The 17853-nt window shown below is 37.2% G+C and overlaps 1 long non-coding RNA gene across 1 annotated transcript in view; it reads left to right on the forward strand.

The window, feature by feature from the left end:
- Positions 1 to 17853, forward strand: part of LOC105481147 (uncharacterized) — a 293709-nt gene that overhangs the window by 34098 nt on the left and 241758 nt on the right. The window lies entirely within an intron of this gene.

The following is a 17853-nucleotide window of genomic DNA, read 5'->3' on the forward strand; positions in this document are numbered from 1 at the left end:
TCTTAGGGAAACCTAAAGACAACACCAGAGACAAAAACAAGGACATTAAAATAATTGAAAAACTTGACACCTACAGCTACCGAAAACGCTGGACACAGCCCAAATCCTAGCCAGGTTAAGATACAACCTCACACTAAAGGCCTACCGTGTCTCGTTCTCTTTTCCAAATATATGTATATAGCTTTCAATAACAATAAAAATTCAAGGTATGCTAAAAAGCAGGAAAAACACAGAAAATGCAAAGCAAGCATTAAACCAGACTCAGATATGACAGAAATGTTGGACTTAGAGATGGAAGGTAAAATAACTGTGATTCATATTTTAAGGGTCCTAATGGAAAAAATGTAGACATTATGTGAAAACAGAGGTAATGTAAGCAGAAATTTGACAATGATAAATAGACCTAAGAATCAAGTTAGGATTAAATATTAGGGTCCACCTGTTGCTAAAGCCCTAGATTGACCCTGGCTCATGTACAGATCTCCTTTAACTGCACTCAACCCTGTACTTCAGGGCTGCACATGTAGGGAGAATTGGATCTATAGAATTGTATAGGATATAGTTAATTTGCAGTTGGACTAGAACAGCCCTGTGCTTATCTCTGGGGAACATGGAAATCAACTGCTGACTCTTGGCCAAGATCAGGGCAGTGGAATAAATAATCATTTATAGAGTGTAATTTAAACTTTGAACCTCCTAAGGTGGCACTCAGGCCCAGCTTAATTATTGATGGTTTTTACCAGCATAATTAGCTAGACAGCTTTCTTGTCTATATAAGCAAATTGTTAGGGAGCTCCCCCTAAACCAAGGTTTCTTGTACAAATCTTGTCACCTAATCTGAAGACAAAGTATTTCTTTGCGGGCATAAGGATGACCCTGAAGAGCTATGTCTGGGAGAATCTGAGGGCCCTGTTGCTTGCCGGCATTATCTTCCTGCTCTCGCATGCTATCCTTTGGCTTCTATACTCTGTGAGATCATATAAGTCCTTTCAATGATCTGATCAATGAACTTCATAAAAATAAATATTTTCCAGGCTAATTGGAAGTTCGTAGACTGTTCATATCCTCTCACAGGTGAAATCTTCATGCTGACAAACCATCATAATTGTTTAGGGAGATAAAAAATTGCAAATTTCGGAGCTTCATTAGAACTAGAATCAGAAGCTCCAGGGTAGAGCCTGGGAACTTGTATTTGTGGAACTCTGCCTAGATTGTTCTGATGTTTAGCCAGGTGTGTGAACCACTGACCAAACCCTGGAGCTCCTCAGTTACCCTCAAGCTCCCTTAAGGGTGTTGTGTAGCAGGAACACATTTTGTCTGCTGGGAAACCACATGGGTTAAAAAGTACGTTATAAATGAATTGAAACCAAAGAAAATGTTGGGTTAAGCACTTAGTACATACTGTTTTTTTAAACTTTTACATTAAATTGCTTGGCATGGTATAATGTGTATAAATGTTGCAATCAACCTCTAAATACCAATACTGTCAAAATTGTTACAAATATTGTCCTAACTAGTAGAAAGGAATTGCAACTATTATACAATGGTGTAGGTCATATCTTATAACCAGGAAAAATATTGTGTCTGAGAGACAATGGTGTATACACATTTAAAGCCGTGGCAGCCATCCTAGGCTTGTAACATAAATGGTGACCCAAAAATAATTTTGGGATTTTTTTTTTTTCTCACCATAGCAAAGAGCCTGCTTTCAGGAACCAGGTTTCAGGAGCATTTATGCCACCACTGATAATAGGTCAGACATTTCTAAAATGGCTTTATTTTTCAGAGGTGTATTTCTGCTTTATTTTGTTTCAGTTTAAATGGTAGTATGATCAGATACATTTATTTACAGTTGTCCCTTGGTATCCGTGAAGGATTGATTCCAGGATGCCACGTGAATACCAAAATTCAGGAATTTTCAAGCTCTTGATATAAAATGGCTGGTATTTGCATATAACATACCATTATCCTCTGATATAATTTAACTTATCTCTAGATTACTTATCATACCTAATAAAATGTAAATCCTATGCAAATCATTGTTATACTGTATTGTTTTGGGAATAACAACAAGGAAAATGTTTGTACATGTTCAGTACAGATGCAGTTTTTTTCTGAACATTTTTGATCCATGGTTGGTTGAATCCACAGGCATGGAACCCCCAGATGTGGAGGGTTGACTGTATTTATTTTTATTTTCTGTTTTGCTGAAATGAGCAAGCAGAGAAGGGAGAACATAAGCATTAATATCTGAATAGCATTTAAGTGCTGTGATTAAAAGCCTTGATTTTAGACCTGCCTGCAGGCTGTGTAATTCAAGTCCTAGCAGTGTTATTTATTGCTGTCGGACCTAGGAAAATGTTCTTTTTCCTCTCCTGTCTTTCTCACCTCAGATGCAAGATGCCAATAACAAGATCTCATGTTAGTTTCAGGATTATATGACTTAAAAATATACAGTGTTTTGAAAGCAATGGTAATTACTTAGTAATTACACAGTAATAGGTATTTCACTAAGTGTTAGCTTTGTATTAATTATTGATGTAGCCTCTCCCATCCTTAACCACAACCTCCCTTACTCCTCCTCCCTCTCCAAACTATTTTGATCCAGAGGAACAAACTAGTTAATCTAGCCAGTGTATACGATACAAGGTGTACTTGAAACTAATTCCAAAGAAGCCATAAAGATGAAGGCCAAAAATGAACAAAACTGGGAAAAGGAAAATATTCAGTTCCTAAAAAACATGTAATACTTTTAGTCTGTTTCAAACTGGAAATGCAAGAAATCTCTCTTTTGATTGACTTAGATATGAGCATCTGTAATTCAAAGACATATTTATTTTGATGGGTTTTGTTGGTCTTTATGTACAGGTAGAAAGAAAGAAACTATTTTTTATGAAGAACTGAAGTAATTCTGAGCCAGGACTGAGAATATAGTTAGTTTGTGGCATTTGGGAAATAATTTGGTTGTAAAAACATGAATTATAAATGTTTACATTTCAGATTCTGGGTATAAATTTGAAGCTACAGAAACAACCAAAAGTGAAATAAAAGTGGTTGTAGTTCATAATTTGTTCTAATTACATATATCAAATCAATGGCCTGGTAGGAAGCAAGAGGGTTAACTGAGAAGATTTAAATTAACAATGGTTTATTAAAGAGGAGATATTGGCCGGGCGCGGTAGCTCAAGCCTGTAATCCCAGCACTTTGGGAGGCCGAGACGGGCGGATCACGAGGTCAGGAGATCGAGACCATCCTGGCTAACACGGTGAAACCCTGTCTCTACTAAAAATACAAAAAACTAGCCCGGCGAGACGGCGGGCACCTGTAGTCCCAGCTATTCGGGAGGCTGAGGCAGGAGAATGGCGTAAACCCGGGAGGCGGAGCTTGCAGTGAGCTGAGATCCGGCCACTGCACTCCAGCCTGGGCTACAGAGCGAGACTCCGTCTCAAAAAAAAAAAAAAAAAAAAAAAAAAAAAAAAAAAAAAGGAGCTATTTACAGATCTGTGAGCATGGTTCAAGGAATGAACAAGACATAGTGAGACACCCAGCTGCTGGAGCCAGGGAGGAAGGGGCAAAGAGACAGTGGAAGCTGAAAGACACAGAGAAAAAGCCATGGAAGCCGACCCCCCAGCAGCTGCTGCCAAACTGCAGGAGCGCAGGAAGTGAATGCTGCTGTGTGGGAGGAGATGGCAGAGTGGTGATGATATCCAAATTGCCTTCTTCTTTTTCTTTCTACTTTATGATCCCCTCCCTGCCAACACCTCCCATTAGTGACCCAACAAGAAGTCAGAGAGTTAGGGAGCAGCCCAAATAGGGCACCAAGTCAGGTAGATGAACAAGAAATAAACTTCTCATCCAGCTGAGATTCTACTAGCAGTGTCATTGACCCCTGTTTGTGGCTCAGATAGAGACTTGGGATTTAAGGGAAGCTACGTTAGGCTAAGGTATAGCCGTTCCTGCCCTGTGTATTTATCCTGCTTTAAATCCTTAGCTAAACTGGAATTTAATCTAATGTTACATTGGAGGTGTGTCTGTTGCACAGAAACTGTCCAATTCATATGGGTAAAAAAATTGATATAAGTAAATCCATGGGAAATGGTTGATTAAGCACTGAATATATCCTTAAAATTTAAAGAAAAAATTACAACTAAATTTAAATTACTGTATTAAAATAAAGTACTATAATCTTGTTGATAATTTAGGGGAGTGTTTAGTGGCAAAAATTAAAAAAAAAAAAACTCTTTAAAAGCAAGTATTTGTTTAGAGAGCTTGAGTTTTGCTCAACAAGAGATTTTCTTGGTAACTCTTACTAATCTACATTATTTCTCTTCTGGCCTTTTCAGGCATATGACAATCTCAAAAGATTGTTTTTCTGAGACTAAATACAAGAAAACTCTACTACAGTGAAGAAAAAAAGCATAGATTTCAGAAATGGAAACTATAGGTTTGATACTAACTCCTGCACACATGTCATCTTTGGAGAATTGTTTACAGTTTTATAATATCAATATCATCTACAAAAGTTTAAAGAACCCAACTTTACCTCTAGGGCTGTGGTTAGGATTAAATAAGATAAATTATATAAAAATGTCTACTGCAGTGCCTAGATCATAGCATGTCTTCAAAAAAGTTTTCTTTCTTCTGCCAATATTTTCTAATCACCTACTTTAGGCCCTTTGTCAGATAATATACTTTAAATTAGAACACGAAGTATTCTAAATTGTGCCTATATCTGAGTAGATGCTGAATAACTATAATGCTGTGTGGAACAGAATTGGACCTTTGCCCCAAAGCATAAGATTTTTGCTTATAGTAAAATGGAATAAACATATATACACATAAAATATGCTCTACATATGAGTAGGAAGAAACTAAGAGCTGTGGGATATTATAGTACAGGGTGAGTATCGAGAACTAACAAGATGGTGAAGCCCTCACAAAGAGATGGGGCTAAAGCTGGGTCTAGAAATATTGGGAGCATCTGGACACACGTACCAGATAGGGAAGGTTATTCCAGACCTGGGGAATTTCCTAAGCAAAGTAGCGGAGAAGAGTAAGCAAGATATGTTCTGATAAGTTAATAAATGAGGCTGACTTGAAAGGAAAGTTCACGGAATACAGAGTAAGAATGGCTGCCTGGCAAACAAGAATTGGTTTGGCCAGGCGCGGTGGCTCACACCTATAATCCCAGCACTTTGGGAGGTCGAGGCAGGCAGACCACAAGGTCAGGAGAACAAGACCATCCTGGCCAACATGGTGAAACTTGTTTCTACTAAAAATACAAAAATTAGCTGGGTGCGGTGGTGCGTGCCTGTTATCTCAGCTGCTTGGGAGGCTGAGGCAGGAGATCGCTTGAACCAGGGAGTCGGAAGTTGCAGTGAGCCGAGATCGCACTACTGAACTCGAGTCTGGTGACAGAGCGAGACTCTGTCTCAAAAACAAATAAGAATTGGTTTGAGGATTACCTCAAGTGCTTAATCAGTTTGAATTTGAAGGTCTTGGAGCATTTTAAGTGATAGATAAAATAAGTATTTTAAAAAATTAGTCTTGGGCAGAATTGATTTGGCCTAAGTTATAATGTATGAAAGTGAAAAAGTATGAAAGTTATAATGTATGAAAGTGACAAAGTAGGCCGGGCGCGGTGGCTCAAGCCTGTAATCCCAGCACTTTGGGAGGCCGAGACGGGCGGATCACGAGGTCGGGAGATCGAGACCATCCTGGCTAACACGGTGAAACCCCGTCTCCACTAAAAATACAAAAAGAAATTAGCTGGGCGTGGTGGCGGGCGCCTGTAGTCCCAGCTACTCCGGAGGCTGAGGCAGGAGAATGGCGTGAACCCGGGAGGCGGAGCTTGCAGTGAGCCGAGATCTGGCCACTGCACTCCAGTCTGGGCGACAGAGCGAGACTCCGTCTCAAAAAAAAAAAAAAAAAAAAAAAAAAGAAAGTGACAAAGTATGAAAGTTATAATGTAGGAAAAGCTTTTGATAAAATCTTAGCATTAATTGAAAATATTTTGTATGTTTTCTTGTCATGATATGTATAAATCAGGAAAGTATTGTTTTTTGTCAACATAAAATCAATCGTGTCTGATATTTGAGACTTATTATTTAACTTGGAAATCTTCATGAACATTTTTTCTGGCAACTAGAGCTAAAGAGACAATTGGCTCATAGAGCAAAAAATGAATGGAATTTAAGAGGAGAGGAAGGAGCTAGGATTTTGGATGCTCTTTTCATCTTTCATGAATATTGGAAAACTACAGGATTTTGGAATGGATCTTTGGCATCGAACAGAACTTAACTTTAATTTTGACTCTATCATTTTTTTGGCTGTGCTATCTTGATGTAGCTACTTCTATCAATGTTAAATTCCTCATTAGTAAATGAAAAGAAATTATGCCTGCTTCTCAAGATCATTGTAATAAATGAGATTTGTATGTATGCCACAATGCCTGGCAAATACTAGATGCTCAATTGATGTTATTTAGCCTTATTGTCGTTTTTGGTAAATGATGATCTCAAGTGCAAAGGTCAAGTATAGAATACTCGCATAATAATGGTTGAACAAATTCTTATGATGACAATCATTAGCTGTAGTTATTATTTTTCAAATCTCTAATAAAGAAAAGTGAAATTGTATGGATCAAGAGAAACCCTGGTTGTCACCCTTAGACTCCTTTGGCTTTGAATTCATTACCTCGTGATCTCTCTTCCCATTAACAGTTTTATGGCAGCAATGGCAACAAAACCCAAATTGACAAAAGGGATCTAATTAAACTAAAGAACTTCTGCACATCAAAAGAAACTACCATCAGAGTGAACAGGCAACCTACAGAATAGGAGAAAATTTTTGCAATCTATCCATCTGACAAAGGGCTAATATCCAGAATCTAGAAAGAACTTAAACAAATTTACAAGAAACAATCAAACAACCCCATCAAAAAGTGGGTGAAGGATATAAACAGATACTTCTCAAAAGAAGACATTTATGCAGCCAACAGATACATGAAAAAATGCTCATCATCACTGGCCATCAGAGAAATGCAAATCACAACCACCATGAGAAACCATCTCACACCAGTTAGAATGGCAATCATTAAAAAGTCAGGAAACAACAGGTGCTGGAGAGGATGTGGAGAAACAGGAACACTTTCATGTTGTTGGTGGGACTGTAAACTAGTTCAACCATTGTGGAAGATAGTGTGGTGATTACTCAAGGATCTAGAACTAGAAATACCATTTGACCCAGCCATCCCATTACTGGGTATATACCCAAAAGATTATAAATCATGCTGCTATGAAGACACATGCACATGTATGTTTATTGCAGCACTATTCACAATAGCAAAGACTTGGAACCAACCCGAATGCCCATCAGTGATAAACTGGATTAAGAAAATATGGCACATATACACCATGGAATACTATGCAGCCATAAAAAAGGATGATTTAATGTCCTTTGTAGGGACATGGATGAGGCTGGAAGCCATCATTCTCAGCAAACTATTGTAAGGACAGAAAACCAAACACTGCATGTTCTCACTTATAGGTGGGAATTGAACAATGAGAACACTTGGACGCAGGAAGTGGAACATCACACTCCAGGGCCAGCACCCGATATTGGAAGGCATTGGGTGCATGTATTAGGTGGAGGGATAATTTCAGCTCATTAGGTGCCAAAGCTATTTAATATTAGAGGCATCCTAGAATGGGATCAGTGGTCTCTGGAGGTGGTAGGCAATCTGTCACTTGGAATGTCCAGGAGGGTTCTGCAATGGGAGTTTCAGCACTGAGTGGGTGGGGGCATGGGAGAGGGATAGCATTAGAAGATATACCTAATGTAAATGATGATTTAATGGGTGCAGCACACCAACATGGCACATGTATACATATGTAACAAACCTGCACGTTGTGCACATATACTGTAGAACTTAAAGTATAATAATAATATAATAATAATAATAATAAACAGTTTTATGACTCTTCTTCTGGCTGGAGAAAGGGCATTGGTACAGCCCACAATACATGCATATCTTCTTTAATTCAAAATTTTTGTGTATGAACTATTTCTCACCACTTCCTTGAATTTGAGAGTAACTTCAGGCTTATCATTTTTCCAGCTGGGGAACCCAAGGTGAGAGATTAAGTGCTTTTGTCATTATTTCTTGGAGAGATAGGGATGTTCAGCCTCCTGAACTGTGAGCCAGAGGCTTTTTATATGGAAAGAGCATTTTGATGTGAATTGTATTTTGTGAAATGTGAATTTCAGCACCAAAATACTGTAGTCCTCACTGTTAACCTCTTGTTGAACATTAAATCAAATTATTGTTACTGGGAAACCTCCATTACATTACAAAGCAGAGCCAAGATTCTCGGGTTTACAAGCTTCATGTGCAAATTACATACTGCTGCCGACAGCATGGGTGAGGCTCTAAGGACATTTGATATTCTAGAAGTTTATTTTATGAAGCCAAATTTAATCAGAATGTGGGTCACAAAAATGGATCATGATGTTAATGATCTACTTCATTGGAGTCCAAGTTCATTGAGTGAGTGAGAGTAATATTGTACAAGGTTTTTTTCCCAGAAATATTATTTTTCCTTACCTCCCCCAAGAAGTTCTGAATTGACCTTGGCAACAGAAACTAAAAACTCATTTAGGCTTGACAGATAAGAGCTATGCCCTTCCAGGTGCTAAGAGTATTGTTTGCTGGCTTAGAACACTAGATGGCAGAAATGCTCTTGTTAAGATTTGCCAAGTTGTCAAGGAGAGCGGTTTTATTGACAGCAATGATGAGCTCTCTTAATTAGTCACCCATACACATGAAAGCCACACAGGATGCTCTAATCGAAAGGGACATGTACTTTGCAGTCCATAGGGAACTAGTTTTTACAATATGAATGGCTTGGCTAAGGATGCTTTTTATGAGGCCTGCCTATTCATTTCAGTAATGGAGCAGAGTCATCTAGGGCTCTGCTGCCCATTCATTAATGGGGAGTGTTAGGAGAAAAAGGAAATCTGGATTTAAACCCTGACAGATCATTGTGTTTGCTACTGAAAATCTCTGCATATGCATTTTGGTGCCCAAAAAAAGACTGAGAGAAATAGCTTACTGCAATTTTTTCTCTCTTATGATTGAGAGGAATGATTTGCTTCATAGCAGAGAAACCTAATTAAAGAATGGACCTCAGAAATGATCTAATAACCAGAATCTTGTCCAAGTGGTACTCAATTGTGTTACTGTGCCTCAATATTATCTCTGGTACTTTTATTGAAAAAGAAAAGTAAGTGTCTGGTTATTACTCTAGCCACACAGAGTCAGAATCCCTGGGATATCTATATTTGAAAAGGTATGTGGACGATTCTGAGGTGCAGAATTTTTACCCTTGAGTAATATTTTTAATTCGAGAATCAGAGTCAACCCTCCATATACTAAGTGCGCTCAAAGGACCTAGTCTCCACAACAAACAATTTTCTCTCAGCCTAATTGTAATGCGAATGTCTTCTCACTGGCCACTGGTTTGTATCAAAGACTCCTGGGATAAAGTGTAACAGTTGTATAGAATGTAAGTCATTAGCAGAATTTAGCTTTATAGATTCAAATAGTTTGATATATTTTTCACAAGTGATAATGACTTAAAGCACTGAATTTCTCAAGGTTGAGAAAGTATTTTGATCTTGAATTTTGAGAAATACGGGGCTGAGCAGAGTATGGCACTGACACCACTAGTCACCTGGAAGGCAACATATGAAGGGAAGGGGGTTGTTATCAGAAAAGTGATGGGCTCTTGATCAGGAATTTGGAGGATACTTAAAAAATGTCTTTGTGTGTTTTCCAACTCTACCATGGGCTGGCCAGGCTCTCTGTTGAGTGTGACGGAGCCCATTAAAAAGATATAATTTGAAGGACAGGAATGGAGAAGCTGCATCCAGTGGTTTCAATGGTACATTTAATCTCTGGGTGATCATAGAGCAAAAGTCAAATCTTCTCATGTTGAACATTCGCTTTTCTTTGTGTACAGGTTTTGGGGTTTTAGGAGTTGTTGGCAAGACTCTAAGACATTGAAATGAAAGGCTAAAAGTGAAAAGTTCTATCAATCAGTCAAATATGTGTGAGTCCAGTCTGCTTGATTATACTTTTCTTGTCGAGTTGATCTGCTATTTTAGTGTTATGAAGGTACAGTTTAAATTGCCACTCAATTTAAGTAGATTGTGTCTAACACTAGTAACTTTGGTGAAAAAAATCAGTTGACCTTATTATTTGATGTCATGAAATACCAAAAACTTCCTTGATTTACTCAGCTTTTGCTTTTTAAGTATTGTAGTGGCAAGGAAGCCCTAGCTAATCTGTTATGAAAAAATATCCAGAGAAATATCATTTTCCATTTTGGAGAAAAAAAACTTATTTATTAACTATGAATTAGCAAACTACTCATCTATTTATTCATTAAATTTTACCGGAATCTTTTTCTCTTAACAGCTGTAGTAGCATAGTCATTATTATAACTTCATGAAAAGTAAACACTGAATTCAACTAATACAATCAATATCTATGCCAGAATATATTTTGTATTCTTAGCTCAACCAATGTCATCAATACCTGCTTCAGAAAACAGTCTTGATCGACTTGCCAATATTTACGGTGATCTTGATGCAGTTCATGCATAATGGCTAGATTTCAGAAACAATAAAAGGGAGCATAAGATGTACGGGAAAGTTCCCTCACTGAAAGAAATATTCATGTTTTCACAGCAGCCCTTTTTTTTTTTTTTTTTTAAGACAGAGTCTCGCTACGTCACCCAGGCTGGAGTGCGGTGACATGATCTCGGCTCACTGCAAGCTCCGCCTCCTGGGTTCATGCCATTCTCCTGCCTCAGCCTCCCAAGTAGCTGGGACTACAGGCGCCCGCCACCATGCCTGGCTAATTTTTTTTGTATTTTTAGTAGAGATGGGGTTTCATCGTGTTAACCAGGATGGTATCGATATCCTGACCTCGTGATCCACCCACCTCTGCCTCCCAAAGTGCTGGGATTACAGGCTTGAGCCACCGCGCCTGGCATTCAGCAGCCTGACTCTTAAGTTTTGCATACTACTGCTATGCAGGGCATAGAATTGGAGTGAGTAATCCTTCTCATTCACTGATATTCTGATTCAAAATTTTGCTGAACCCTAAAGGAACATACATTTCCCAAGCTGTATTTTTATATCACAGGCATATATAAAGACTGCAATTATTTCTCAAGGGGAACCTGTCATAAGTACTACATTGGAAGTTAGTCCAACATTTATAGCTTTAGCTTGGAGTTGCAATTGCTGGCAATGTGTAAACATATTTGCCATTAGTGTTGAATAATGCTCCCTCACAGTCACAGAAAACATTGTTCTGCATTTGTGCTTCTTAATCTTGTTGAATAGGAACATTGCAATGTAAGAAGGCTCATTGGCTAGTGTGGAAGTGGCAATGTGTTGCTTTTGAAAACTGGCCTGTAAATTTGTCAGGGGGAGCTGTTTTTATTAGTATGGTCACTGAAAGTTTAGAATCATCGGAGAGTAAGCAACCATTGGTAAACGAAGCAGATGATAAACCCTTATTTAACTCTCCATTTATTATTTGGTTACTGATTTGCCTGCTTGTACTAAAACAAAGATTTACTTTACTCAGGAAGGAAATAAATTTGTCTCTTTTTTATTTTTGTTAAGCAATCAGTTACGAATAAGGGACATCAGGTCAACATTTCATATATGATAATAATTGATTGGATAAGAGAGTTCTTTGCTTTAGACCTTCACCTTTCATTTCTCAGTGAAACGTGCTTTCAAAGACTGGCTGCCTGAAATAACACGTGATAAATGTACATTACTCTATGGTTTCTTCAGGTAGGTGTGCATGCTTCTTATCAAGTGTGCCAATGAGTCATTTTGTCAAGTGAGTAATTAAAATGTCAATGGAGTGGATGAATTCTGTGTAAATATTCAGCTCATCATGTAGCATCAGGTAATAGAATCGCCGTTTTGCTAGATTTGAACTATAGTGATTAGATCGATGGACACTTTGGAAGAGGAAAAAATCACTGACATCATTTGACATCATTCTACTTGGAAGTGGAAATTCTTTGTAGGGAAGAGCTCTCTCACTCATTTCAGTCATCCTTAAATCATAGCATTATATGTCCTTGGAACTACTTTGTGTTCAATTTTGCAGTAAAATCAGATAGGTTTCGTGTCCTTTTAATTATCTTATGACTTGCAGGTAGCAGTTGCAAATTGATATCTTAATATTTACTGTTAGGGAAGTTTTGTTTACCCTGAATTCTTCTGGTCTGCAATTTTTTTAAAAAAGTTAATGGTCATTCCCAACACTTATAATTCATACATTTCTAATTAAGTCCATATTTTTGGTTTCTTTAAAATAATGAACAATATGACAACAGTGGCTCTGTGTTTATACAAACATAGATTGGAGTTAAATAGCAGCTGCCACATTTAGACAGAAGAAGAAAAGTTCCTTGGTCTGCCACATTCTCCTGTCTTTCTTAATTGTTACTCTGAGAGTGCTAGCTTCCATTTCTTATCATGCTTGCATTGTTGTATTTGTGATAGTAGAGCTAAAAGGGAAATAAAACGTTTCCCATAAAAATTGCTTATCAGAAGTGAGAAAATGAAAGCCAGAGAGAGAGGGTCATATGTTTTCAGAAACAGTCATGAGATTTTCTTGTGAAATCTATTTTTTTCTAGATTTCTTCCATCTACTAATCTATGAGCAAAAATGTTCACATTCAAAACCCACTCCAGGCTGCTTTGCTCCATGTTTCAAACCTTCTTCCTCCTCCCATGTTTAGTGTGGAGACCACCGATATCTTGCTTTGTGGCACTGATACCTCATAGAGTCTCAGGGACATGATTGCTCTTTCTAACTTTAAGAAGTACTGTTGACAACTGTCAAAGCTCTCTCAGTATGCTTAGTTTTCCTTTTGCTTAATTTTGTATATTTTCAAAGAAAATTTGTGCTTTTTCACCCTGACATAGAAGTTTACACCTGATTTTGTTTTACAAATTACAGAGTTGATAGACATAATAGGCAATCCTTGTGTGTGTGTGTGTGTGTGTGTGTGTGTGTGTGTGTACAGTACTTCATGATTCTTTACCTATCATTCCTGGTCTCTCTAGAAACTGTGTTATGATTATATAGATTCTGGAACCAATAAGACATAGACTTCTAATTCAAATGTTGCCGAAGTCCTGAGTTCAGGGAAGGAAGATGGGCAAAATTATAATCAAAGAGAAATGCTGCTTCTGTAATTTGTGAGAACTGTAATAGTACAAGGAGTGAGATTAAGATGTTACTTAAAAAGAAAAAAAATCTGGTTAATATACTCCAAGTTCCCAAAGAGAATATATACTGCCAGAGTAAAAATAATAGATGTAAGGGCATTTTCCATTATGCTGTGAACTTGGTCTGAAAAGACGGTGTAGAACTTGATTATATATACAGAAATTATCTGTCTATGCCAAGGACAGGTTTGGGGCTCTCTTACCAACATAGCATTCATATATGTAGTCTCATCTTCTTTCTTCTTCCCAAGCCTATCTCTGACTCTTGATCTTCCTGCTTTAATGGCAAGGTCAGAGATAACTAGAGAAGCAGCATCAGCAACTCTCAGGTCCATTTTTCATCACCAATGAAGTGGAATAAAGCATGTATAAAAGGGAGAAGGCATCCAAGTGAAACAGAGATGACCAGGTTTTTATCCCGTCTCTGCCTTACTTCTCAGGCTTCACGGAGCAAGTATCAGGTGAATATATCTTTATACACATGATATTTAACAACTTTGAAAGTTGTAAATCCCAGGGCAAGAGTCTAATCCATAGACAAACTCCTCCCCTCTGAGGATGAATTAAGTGCAACCACTGCAAAAACAACAACCCTAAGTTTAACATGTGTTTGTTTGTGTGTGTGTGTGTGTGTATACACACCGATTATAAATTATATTGATATAAAGGATGTATAACACTCAATTTCTGAATAATAACAAAATATATGATAGTCTCCATTATAAATTCCTCATTGCCAGTTGATTCTTATGGAACATTTTCATTGATTTTTGCCCAACTCTTGTATCTATAGTGAAACTATGGTTGTAATAGATGGATGAGTATAGTTCTGACATAAATGTTGGTGGTAATTCTTATTTACCTTAATGAGTAAGATGAAAAGGAAACAACAAGGATATAGACCCATACTTCACTAATGTGTCACGGAAGTGAGTGGCTTTCCCGAATCAAAGTATGATTTTTGAATATAGTACAACTACATTCTCAATGTTTTATGCTCTTTATAATGTAAGAGCTGCATGCACAACAAATTTTTAACTTCAATATGCAGTATTAACATCTTTTACATCTACAATTCTAGTCAGAAATAAATGACAGTCTGTGTGATAGTGCTTAGCACACAGCCTAGCAGATAGTAAGTACTAATTCAATGGGAGATATTCCTCCTCTTCTTTCCCCATGTCCTCAAAACCAGCTCACCAAACAGCATCATGAAACATGCACCAGGAAATAGCAAAGCCAATGTGTCAGTGTCTTAGTCTGTTTGCTGCCGCTATACCAGAATATCACAGACTGGGTACCATAACAAGGAGGAAAATTTATTTCTCACAGTTTTGGAGGCTGGGAAGGCCAGTACTGCATCTTGTGAGGGCCTTCATGCTGTGTTATCCCATGGTGGAAGACAAAGAAGAAGGTGAGACAGAGAGAGGCAATCAGTTCAAACTTGTCTTTTCATCAGAAACCCACTCCCTAGATGGTGGCTTTTCTTCATTCATGAGGGTGGAGTCCTTATAACCTAATCATCTCTTAAAGATCCCACCTCTTAATACTGTTACAATAGCAATTATATTTCAAAATAAGTTTTGGAGGAGACATTCAAACCATAGCAAGTAGGAAAAATAGTGGCTACTAATATTTACTAATCACTTGTCATGGGCTACTCACTTCTCACATGTAATTTATTTTAACATTTACAGTAATGCTATGAGGTAGGTACTATCAGTATATCAATCTACAGGTAGGCAAATTGAGGGCAGAGATATTAAGTAAATTTCTAAAGTTCATATGGCCAAAATATGCAAGAATAACTTCTCTGATTTTGTAACCCACAATTGTAGAAACTGTTTTATAAAGTTATGACATAAAATAATATTGAACAATTTGTAAAATATGAATTTTTAAAATCAGTTTATGTTCAAATATTGAAATTTAAATTCTAATAAAATAAGTCTCCTATCCCTTGTTGACACAGAAAAATATAATGTACCAGGATATGCACAGAAGACACTCTTTGCCCCCATTTTTTCTTAGTTGGCTCAGTCCCAGGCATTGGTGGTTTCTCTGGAGTCTGGCTTCCTCCTTCACAGCTTTAGTCAAGTGTATTTCCCTTTAAAACCGATGTTGCTCCTTGGCACCAATTAATTACCTCTGAAATTGGAAAAAAATTCAACTCCAACTCTCATACATTTCATTTTTCCAAAATCTCAGGAGATAAAAACACATAAGAATGAAAGCACCAGATATTTTTTTGTTGTTGCAGTAACTTACTACTTAAGAAACCATTTTGTTATAGTATACCCAAGCCAAAGTATTAATCTCAGGACATAGCAGATATTTTGTTCTAGATCTTGTTGCTATAGATCATACCAAAATTTCATCTTGGAGAAAAATAAAATATAGAAAAATCAGAAGAAAGCAAAATTTACATAATATATATGTGTGTACATATATAATTTCTGTGTGTGTGTGTGGATATACATATATATACACACATGTATATATATGTTTGGTTATTATATGTGTATATATACATAAATACACATATATACACAACTACACACGTATATATGTTTACATATGTAGGTGGCCCTTTGTATTTTTGGATTCTGCATCCATGAATTCAATTATAGATGGAAAATAGTTGAGGAAAAAAATTGCATCTGTATTGAAAATGTATAGACTTTTTCTTGTTTGTATTCCCTAAGCAATACAGTATAACAACTATTTACATAGCATTTACATTGCATTCAGTATTATAAATAATCTAGAGAATATTTAAAGTATGTGGAAGGATGTGGGTAGGTAGGCTTTATGTAAATGCTAGGCTATTTTATATCATGAATTTGAGTATCCATGGATTTTGGTGTCCCTGGAACCAATCCTCCATGGATACAAAGAGATGACTGTATTTAATTGTGTGTATAATTTTGTATATATATGTGTATGTATATGTGTGTGTGTAGATAGATCGATAGATTAGATAGATAGATAGATAGATAGATAGATAGATAGATAGATAGATCTTTCCAAATCTGCCAATTAAGTCTAGGACCTGTGAGTGAAATCTCAACTGAGAGAAGTCCTCCATCAGGAAGTTAATGATGACACAGTAGCTGTTATTCTTGTTGCAGAGTTGTGGGACCACCACCAATGCATATTAACTCATCTCTAAAAATGACATGTAAAACATTTTAATCTTTCAAAAGCTGCTATAGTGCAACTGCAAATCCTCAAAATTTCCCTCATGTTGCCTTCTTTTCTGAGATGTTCATTAATATATGTAAAACCTATGTCCTTTCAATTTCCTCTCAGCCCCTCCTGGCATTTCTGGCATTCCAATGCTATATTAAGAGGACCTCCATCTAGGAATGAAGTTTTAATTCTACATTTCTGATAGGCACATCTTCAGAATGAGTTCAGAAGCTTTGTTGGTGTTGAGTCATGCTGTAGAATTACTTAAGACTTTGGTTTCTAACAAAGTACCCCTTACCCCATATTTAACTGATCTAGTTGTTTTCCTATTTTCTTTACTTAGAACACTATTCTTGGTTCCTTCTTTGATTTCATCTGATCTGCAAACATCTTCATTATTTAAAACCTGGAGCATACGAACAGTGCTCTATAAAATCAATGAAAATTATAAGCAGATCATTTTTCAAGAGAGAGCAAGACCTCAGAACTATTCTGAACACTTTAACCTCTGGAAAGTGCACCTGAAGGGAGAATGTGCCCATTTGCACTTACACATTAACTCCTGTTAAATCTCCACTTCCTGGAACTGTGATTCAATGACCTGCCCTATCCATTATATGAGAGCAAAGAAAAGCCAAGGGAGGAGGATAGAGAGGAGCCATCAACTTTCCCTGATTTTCACACTAGATAGCACAGTTGTTAAAATCATACATCAATCAAGCACCCACACTACCTTTCAATAAACTGTTTCCCTAATATCTCACTTCTTGGGCATTCCCCTTCTCATCTCCACCTCTAGAGAATAATACCTTCTCTCTAAAAGTAAAGAAAATTAACCCCTACCACATCTTTGCCTCAGATTATCTTGCAATCTTGTGAACCAAAGTAGTGTAGTGATTAAAGGCACACACTTTCTGCTCATAATCTGGCTCTGCCACTTAATAGTCATACAAATTTGTTCAAGCCTCCATTTCCTTTTGGGAAGATTAGAGATATTTGTTAATAAATGTAGCCAGCTCATAGAATTTCCATGGGAATGAAATGGGATACTGAAGCTCCTAGCATAGTATCTGCCCAAAGCGGGGAATTAAATGGATGCTATGTATCTCCTTTCTCTTCTCCTCCTTTTCCTCTTACTTCATAATATTTGTCTTTGTTGTCATATGTACACATTTATTTTCTTGTCTTCATCTTTGGAAGCATTACGATTTCTGCATGAGGCAAAGTAGTGGGAAGCAAGAGGATTCAAAGAAAGAAATGTGTGTGTGTGTTTGGGGTCGGGGGAGAATGCTCAGAAAATGCAGGAAATTTTGATCATACGAATAATC

Source organism: Macaca nemestrina, chromosome 9 (assembly GCF_043159975.1).
Source record: "Macaca nemestrina isolate mMacNem1 chromosome 9, mMacNem.hap1, whole genome shotgun sequence".
Classification (NCBI taxonomy): domain Eukaryota; kingdom Metazoa; phylum Chordata; class Mammalia; order Primates; family Cercopithecidae; genus Macaca; species Macaca nemestrina.